General features: G+C 40.4%; 1 protein-coding gene across 1 annotated transcript in view; it reads right to left on the bottom strand.

Moving 5' to 3' along the window:
• The window catches only part of SLC25A40 (solute carrier family 25 member 40), a 55,769-nt gene extending 46,581 nt beyond the window's left edge, over window positions 1-9,188 (bottom strand). The window contains exon 1 of the mRNA XM_057733466.1: window positions 9,006-9,188. The gene's annotated coding sequence lies outside the window, so the exon portion shown is untranslated. The remainder of the gene's footprint in view (window positions 1-9,005) is intronic.
• Window positions 9,189-9,330: the final 142 nt, after the last annotated feature.

The raw sequence follows: 9,330 nt of genomic DNA on the forward strand, positions 1-9,330 counted from the left end.
GTAGAATAAAATTATAAAAAGGAAATTTGGAAAATTGAAAAATGTTAAATGAAACAATGCACTCAACCAATAGGTCAAAGAATCCATTATAAGGTAAATTAGAAAATACCTTAAGATGAATGAAAATGAAAACACAACATATCAAAACTTATGGAATGCAACAATAGCAGTGCTAAGAGGGAAATTTATAGTTGTAAAGGCCTACATTACAAAATAAGAAAGGGACTTCCCTGGCGGTGCAGTGGTTAAGAATCCGCCTGCCAATGCAGGGGACATGATCCCTGATCCAGGAAGATCCCATATGCCGTGGAGCAACTAAGCCCATGTGCCACAGCTACTGAGCCTATGCTCTAGAGCCCGCAAGCCACAACTATTGAGCCCACATGCCACAACTACTGAAGCCCATGTGCCTACAGCCTGTGCTCTGCAACAAGAGAAGCCACTGCAACCACAAGCCGGCGCATGCAACAAAGAGTAGCCCTCTGCTCATCGCAACTAGAGAAAGTCTGCAAGCAATGAAGACCCAATGTAGTCAATAAATAAATAAATTTATTTTTTAAAGAAAGAAAAAAGAAAAGGAAAGATATCAAATCAATAACCTAAACTTCTCCCTTATGGAACTCAAAAAAAAGAAAAGTTAACTAAACTCAAAGCAAGGAAAGGAAAGAAATATGACAGATTAGACTGTAAATAAACAAAATAGAGACTAGAAAAACTACAGAGAAAAATCAATGAAACCAAAAGTTGCTTCCTTAAAAAGATCACCAAAATTAACAAACATTTAGCTAAACTGACCAAGAAAAATAAGAAGACTAAAGTTAGTAAAATCAGACATGAAAGTAGAGATATTACCACCAGCTTTACAGAAATAAAAATTATTACAGGAAAATATTATGAACAAGTATCTGTCAACAAATTATTTAACCTTGATAAAATAAACAAATTTCTAGAAACATACAAAGTACCAAAAGTGACTCAAGAAGAAAAGGAATACTTTATAACTCATTCTATAAAATAAATATCACTCTAATACCAAAGCCAGAAAAAGACATCACTTGAAAACTAGACTAATGTATCTGATATGTACATATGAAACAGGAGGGAAGGGGGCAGGGCACAACCCTTAAAGAATGACAGAGTCCTTGAGGATACTACATAAACTGGTTAGAACCAACCAGGTATAAGATGGTGGAAGATTCCACCCTCAGTAGACCTTGAGCCTCATTATACTCTCACTGTAATACATCAGCATGTTAAACATCCACAGGCACCATGACAGTTCCAAGGCCGACATCAAAGGACAAAACATGGGCGGTGGCCCAATTCCTAGAAATCCCTGCCCCTTCCCCCAAAATAGCTGGAATAATCCTCCCACTCCTTAGCCTATGAAATTATCCAGCCCATAAAAACTAACCTCCCTGTATTTTGGGCTGCTTTTACCTTTGAGACGAACCTCATTCTGTCTATGGAATGTGTATCTCTCTAAATAAATCCACTTCTTACCTATCACTTTGTCTCTCATTGAAGTCTTTCTGCGATGAGACATAAAGAATCTGAGCTTCATTAAGTCCTGAGACCAGGTATGCGATCTCAATTAAAAGACAGTGGGTTCGAGTCCCAATCTGACTGAGTTTTGGCTTGAGTAAAAGTCTCAGCCTGTGGGTTCAAGTCCCAATCTGAGTTTTGGCTGGGTTCAAGCTGAAATCGTGCACTTCAGATTGGGACTTGAACTCATGTGCCAGGACTCGAACACAGCTAAATTCAGACTGGGACTCGAACCCACATGGCTGGGACTAGAACCCCTCGAACCTGGCCAAAACCCTGATTGGGACTTGAACCCAAACAGTCGGGACTCAAACCTGGCCAAAACCCTGACTGGGACTTGAACCCAGCCAAAACCCAAGATCTTCCAACTGAGATCACACACCTGGTTTCAGGACTTAATGAAGCTCAGGTTCTTGATGTCTCATCACAGAAAGAATTCAGTTAGAGACAAAGTGATAGGTAAGAAGTTTATTTAGAGATTTATTTAGAGAGAAACACATTCTGCACACAGAGTGTAGGCCATCTCAGAAGGTGAGAAAGGCACCAGGGTGTGGGAGTTGTCAGTTTTTGTAAGGGTGGGTATTTCATAGGCTAATGAGTGGGTGAAGTATTCCAGAATTGGGCCACCGCCCACTTTTTGATCCTTGTGGTCAGCCTTGGAACTGTCATGGCACCTGCAAGTTGACTTGTCTGCCACCTTGGACCCATTTGGTTCTAATCAGTTTATGTTATGTCCTCGGGTTATGTCATTCTTTCAAAGGTTGTGTCCTGCCCCCTTCCCTTCAGTTTCAGAATCCCATTTGAGTTATGCAGTTTCATTAAGATGCAAAAGTTCTCCACAAAACACTAGTAAACAAAATCCAGCCTTATATTAAAACTACACCATGACCAAGTTGGATTTACTCCAAACATGCAAAGGTGGTTCAACTTATGAAAATCAATCAAGGGACATGACCATACTAATTACATGCACAGAACCACATGATGAACTCAATTGATGCAGTAAAAATTCTTTTTTAAAATCCAACGTCTTTTCATGATAAAAACACTCAATAATGCAGGGAAAGAAGGGAGCTTCACCAACACGATAAAGGGCATCAAAGAAAAACCCACATGTAACACCATACTTAATGGAGAAAGAGTGAAAGCTTTCCCCTGACATGAGGAAAAAGACAAAGATGTCTGCTTTCTTGCATAATCATGGAAGTTCTAGCTAGGGCAATAAACACAAAGCAATAAAAACAAAGGTATCCAGATTTGAAAGAAAGAAGTAAAACTATCTCTAGTCACAGATGACATGATTTTATATCTTAAAAATTCTAAAGAATTCAGCAAAAAAGCTATCAGAGCTAATAAATAAATTCAGCAAACAAAATCAACATATAATAATCAGCTGTAATTCTATATAGCAATTAATCTGAAAATAAAATTAAGAAAACAATACCAGCTACAAAAACACCTGAGTATAATTTTATAGTTGGCCCTCTGGCCCCCTGTATCTGAGGTTCTGCAGATTCAAACAATGCAGACCATGTAGTATTGTAGTACATATTTAATGAAAAAAAAAATCCACGTATAAGTGGACCTGCACAGTTCAAATGTGTGTACAGTGAAAATTACAGAACATTGCTGAAATAAACTAAAGCAGGCCTAAATAAGTGAGAAAACATACTGTGTTCATGAATAGGAACCCACAACATTGGTAAGATGGCAATATTACACAAATTCAATGCAATCACTCTCAAAATTCTACCTGCTCTTTTGTAGAAAGGAACAAGCTGATTCTAAAATTCATACGAAATTTTAAGAGACCCTGAATAACCAAAACAATCTTGAAAAAGGAGAGCAAATTTAGAGGACTCAGACTTTCCAATTTCAAACTTACTAAAAGACTACAGTAAATAGTGTGGAACTAGCTTAAGGATAAACATAGATCATGGAATAAAACTGATAGTCCCCAAACAACCCCATACATCTATGGTCAACTGATTCTCAACAGCCTTTTCAAGAAATGGTGTTGGGACAAATGGATACCCACATGCAAAACATGAAGTTGGACCCTTAGTTCACACCACATACACAAATTAACTTAAAATGGGTCAAAGACTTAAGCTAAAACTATAAAACGCTTAGAAGATAAGATGAACTAAAGCTAAATGACCTTGGATTTGGCAACAAGTTCCTAAATATGACACCAAAAGTACAAGAAACAAAAGAAAAACACACATAAAATAGAATTTTATCAAAATTAAAAACTTTTGTGTATCAAAGGACACTATCAAAAAAGTGAAAAGACAAGCCACAAGACTGGAGAAAATTTCTGCAAATCTATACAATAAGAGTCTTATATATAAAATCTTTAGGAACACTTACAACTCAACAACAAGAAGTCAAAAGCCCAATTAAAAAATGGGCAAAGGACCTGAACAGACACTCAAAGAAGATATACTAACAGCCAAGTAACACATGAAAAGATGGTCAACATCACTAAAGAACTGCAAATCAAAACCACGATACCACTTCACAGCTAGTAGGAAGGCTATAATCGAAAAGAAAAAAAAAAGGGAAGATAAGTATAGATGAGGAGGTGGAGAAACAGGCAAACTTATACATTGTTGGCAGTAATGTACAATGATGCAGCCACTGCGGAAAACAGTTTGGCAGTTCCTGAAAATGCTAAACATTAATTATCATATGACTCAGCAATTCCTAGATAGGAGAACTGAGAAACAGAGTCTAACAAAAACTTGTGCACAAATGTTCAGAGTGCTATTATTCATAACAGCCAAAAGTTGAAATAACCCAAATGTTCAACTGATGAATGGATAAACAAAATGTGGTGCGTCCCTACCAGGGAATTTTATGTTATTCAGCCATAAAAAACGATCGAGAGGCCTCCCTGGAGGTGCAGTGCCAATACAGGGGACACGGGTTCGATCCCTAGGCGGGGAAGATCCAACATGCTGCAGAGCAGCTAAGCCCATGCTCCGCAACAAGAGAAGCCACTGCAATGAGAAACTGGTGCACCACAACAAAGAGTAGTCCCCGCTCATCACAACTAGAGAAGGCCCGTGCACAGCAATGAAGATCCAACACAGCCAAAAATAAAAGAAATAATAAAAGAAAAAAGAAAAAGATCGAACTATTGATACATGCTACAACGTGGCTGAACCTTGAAAACATTACGCTAAACGAAAGAATCCGGGCACAAAAAACACTTATTTTATGATCCCAGTTATATGAAATGTTCATAATTGGCAAATTCATAGAAACTGAAAGCAGATTACTAGCTGCCGTGGATTGAGGAGCGGGGGAATAAGGAACGAGTGGTTAATGGGTATTGGGTTTCTTTTTGAGGTACTGAATATGTTTTGGAATTATGTGGTGGTGATGGCTGCACAAAACTGTGAATACACTGAAAGCCACTGAATTATACACTTCAAAATAGTTTAAAGGAATTTTATGTTAACGAATTTCATCTCAATTTTTTTCAAAAACTACAAGAGAGGCCAGTTTACACCCAGTGAGTGAGGAAGATGTTTAACAACTGGGACTTTCATACATTGCTGGAGGGAACTGTTGCTAAAAACTTCTGTAGTTTCTCATCATGTTAAACATTCAGTAAACATATGATCCATCAACTTCAAAAAAAATAAAAGCCTATCTCCACAAAAAAACCTATATACAAATGTTCACAGCAGCATTATTCATAACATTCCCAAATTAGAAACAATCCAAATGTCCATCAACAGGTGATGGGGAAACTGTGGTATAGTCACACAATGGAACACCACTCGACAATAAAAAGGAATGGATGACTGATACATGTGGCAACAGGGTGAATCATAAAAATATTATGTTCTGCAAAATAACTGAGATGCAAAGCATACAAATGATATGATTCCATTTATCTGAAGTTGAAATTCAGTAAAAATTATTTATGATATTAGAAATCAGAAGTGTGGTTACCACCGGTGGAAGGAGGGAGACTGGAATGAGGAATGAAATAACCTTCGGAGGTGACAGAAATGTTCTTTATTTTGATGGGGGGTGGTAATTACATGGATATCCACATTTGTTAGAACTCATCAATCTCTATGTTTAAACGGGTGCACTTTATTGTACGTGGATTATAAAAAGTATTAGAAATTTTTTAAATTTACATGACGATACTTCTATGGGAGTCTTAAAGGAAATCAATCTCACCGGGCCTAGCACACTGTAAGTGCTCCATCAATACAAAGGAAAGAAAAAAGTGGGCTAGGAAGGTAGCTTATTATATAGTCAGGGCCAAATATGCATTCTGTAATATCTGAAAGGAGATTACAATCTAGTTCAGAATGTAATACAACCCCTGAACCAACCCATTATCCTCAACAATGCCTACAGGTGCCACAGCAGCCTCTAAATTATACTGACTCTGGGTGATTCTCTCTCAAATTTTTAATTTTCCTGTCTTGCTTATTCTCCATTTTTGACCCTTCACTTTGGTTGTGATATGCTGAAATTTCCTTGGTTTCCCAACCCACCCTCACCTGAGACACAGACTTCAGTGCCACAGCCACTAACCAACTCTAGCCTTTCATATGTTTAGCTTGCAAAACTAAGAACTTAACCTCAGAAAAAACTGAGGCCATCCAATTCACCAGGGTAGTGAGACTCTAAAATCTGAAAATTAATAAATAAAAATAGCAGCAGAACATATTTCAGGAGATAATATATCTACGGTTGGCAAATAAACCAAACTGGACTATTACTGAAGGCCCCAAATGAGCAGGAGATAAACCCTGAATATAAGTCAGGCTTGCTATAAAAAGGAAACAGGAACAACTGCCAGCCAGGTGGAGAGGCTTAAGGAAAAGAAATAAGAAAGGAAAGTGGTATTACAGAATAATGAATAAATCCATTTGTCTAGACTCTAGAAAAAAAAATTATATTTGTATATATCTGAGGTAGTCTAAAAAAGCAAATTAAGGCCTCATTTGATAATTACGAAAAGTTGTAGGCTAGACAGAGCACATATTATTTTCATTTACAGATGAGGAAATTGTAGTACAGCAAGGTTAATATTTGTTTATGGTCATAAAACTACCTAGGAATGGAGCCAGTACTGAATGAAATTTATTTTCTCTTGATTCACAGCCAAATGTTCATTTTGATTCTGCTCAATGTTCTCCAACTTTGCTTCATAGAACTCTTCAACCAACTTTTCACAAGTAATACTGCCCCCATTTATTTCTTCTTGCATGTATACCTTTCACCTGAAGCACATCTCAAGACATACTTTTACATAAACCTTATTCTTTTACCAATAGCCCTGTTTATTTGCATGATAGTAAGGAGGTTTCTATGTTCACAGGCCACAGATATAAGACCACATCCTTCTTCCAGTGGCTATTACAAGATTTGAGTTCCGATAATAATTTTTTAAAATTGTTCTTGGGTTAAAGATCAGAAAATTTCTAATACTGTCCAGCAAAACAAACTTTCTGCTTATTCACAGCTTGACATTATCATCTGCAGTGCAGTCAAGGGTGTGTCTAAAAGCCAACGGTGCACTATGTTACTGTCCTTCCTCATCACAGTAAATAAGAAAGGTAGCTCATCTTTCACTGGAACATAAAATGGGCTTCCTATTTTTATTTTCTGCAAAAGAAACATATTTTAAACTTTCCCATATCCCCTAAACCTTCCAAAGACCCTTCCTATCACAATAATTTCCTACGCTGACAATTTTTTTGCAAGAGTGCACTCAACCCATCTCCACTTCAAGCCCATCATTTTTATCTAGTACTTACCTTAGCCATCTCCTGAAATTCTCACTAAGGAACCAATGACATCTTAAACAGCAGAATCGAAAGCCTATTTTTCAAGTCTTAGCCTTCTGGAACTCTTGAAGATGGAGAGGCTGATACAGAGTTCACCAGAATGACAGCACTTAGCTCTCACTCTGTGCCAGCCACTGTCCTAATTATACTTTCAAAATTGTTCCATTTAATTCTCACAACGTCTGAGAAGTGTTTATTACCCCCTTTTCAGATATTAAAATTTAGAGTCAAAATTACCCAAAGCCATATAGTTAAGTGAAGCCTACATGATCCCAATGTCTGCAATTCCGTGACATGTGAAGATTAGTTCCCAGTTATCTTCCTAACTCTGTGGCCTTTTCTCCATCTCTTTCGCTATTTCATCATCCTCTGCTCATGACTACTGTTATTTCACATGCTCTCCCGGGCAATTTCCATTGCCTCCTGTGAGTGTAACTACATTCTATACTAGGGTTTCTCAGTCTTTTAAAACTTTTTACAAACATAAAAATCATGTGCTCTTCCTGTAGCTTATATTTTGAAAACGGATTGTTTTTCCCAAATAGAAATTCTAATGTTGAATATGTTTGTTCAAACTACACGTCCTCCTGCCTTTTAAGATCTGATAACCTCTTAGGCATCACCCCATGACTAAGAATCCCTGATTGGTCTGTATGATGCCTCTCAGATCAACCTATCTTCCCTCTCTTCACCATCCCCTGCTTTCTCCCAGAGGTCTCTCGTGAATTACAGACACATATTATCAGTGTCTAATAAAAACAGACCCACTATCATCTCCCTAAGGCCCTTCAAACTCAGACCATCCACAGCAAAACTCTCATTTTCCTTAGCAAACCTGAACCATCTCTTTGTGTTCTCCATTTTGGCTAAAGGTATTACAATCTACCCTCTCCTATGCTTTTAAGGCACCTATCTGTGAAACGGTGATATTGGCACTAACTTCCCTGAAGCTACTAAATTAAAAATCGACCATCTAACAACGAGTGACTACCGTGGCCAGGAGGTCAGGAATGTAAAGAAGTACAAGACTTAACCCTTTTACTCCTTAAGCAGCGTACAAGCAGAAACATACCAAAATCCATTTTTCCGTGTGTGTGTGAAGCGTTTTCCCACTCACCAAAGTTAATGTACTTTTCAAAACATTTAAATGCAATCCGTACTACAAATCCCATTTCAGAGATGAAAAAACTTAGATGCAAAGGCATTAGGCGATTTCACCGAAGTTTCACAAGCTGGTCGGTGGAAGGTCCAGGCCCCAAACCCTAGACCTGAGATTTCACATTCCTTTTCCTGTTACTGCTGAAATAAACTTCTACACCACAAAACGAAATCCGGTGGTGTGCCCAACAGAGGTCAACAGCGCGGCGCACGTGAAGCACCGAAAAGCACACAGGGCGCGCTGGAAGCGCTCCAGGCCCCACCCTCGCCCCGACGCCCCCCGGCCGCTCTCCCGGGTCAGTCCCCGTGCGGCCTGCCAGCCCGCAGCAGGCCCGGGGGCCGCGGGAGAGCCGCGCTCCGCGACCCGGGGAGCGCCCAGCAGAGACTGCCGCCGCCAAGCCGCCCCGCCCCGCCCCGATCTGGGTCCGGGCTCGGCCGCCGCCGAGACAGCCGACCCGCGGGGAGCAAGCGTACCTGGAGGGGGCAGCGGCTGGAGGGCAGGCGGTCCCGGCAACCCCAGGAGGCGGGAAGGCCCCGGGTGGCGGGCTGGGCCGGCCGGCGGCGCTAACTGCATTCACTGCGTCTGGTCCACTGGGCGCTACAAGAGCTCTTCGACGAAGCGGCTGCCGCCGAGCGCGCTTCACCTCAGGACTTGAAGGTATCACAGCGGGAGACGGGCGGGGGCGGAGACGGGGGGCGGGGCGCAGGCGGGAGGAGGCGGGGCGTGAGGGGCGGGACGCGCAGACGCGAGGAGGCGGGAGGCAGGGGCCTGGGCGCGCGCGGCGCGAGGGGGGCGGGC

Source organism: Hippopotamus amphibius, chromosome 4, assembly GCF_030028045.1.
Source record: "Hippopotamus amphibius kiboko isolate mHipAmp2 chromosome 4, mHipAmp2.hap2, whole genome shotgun sequence".
NCBI classification, from domain to species: Eukaryota; Metazoa; Chordata; class Mammalia; order Artiodactyla; family Hippopotamidae; genus Hippopotamus; species Hippopotamus amphibius.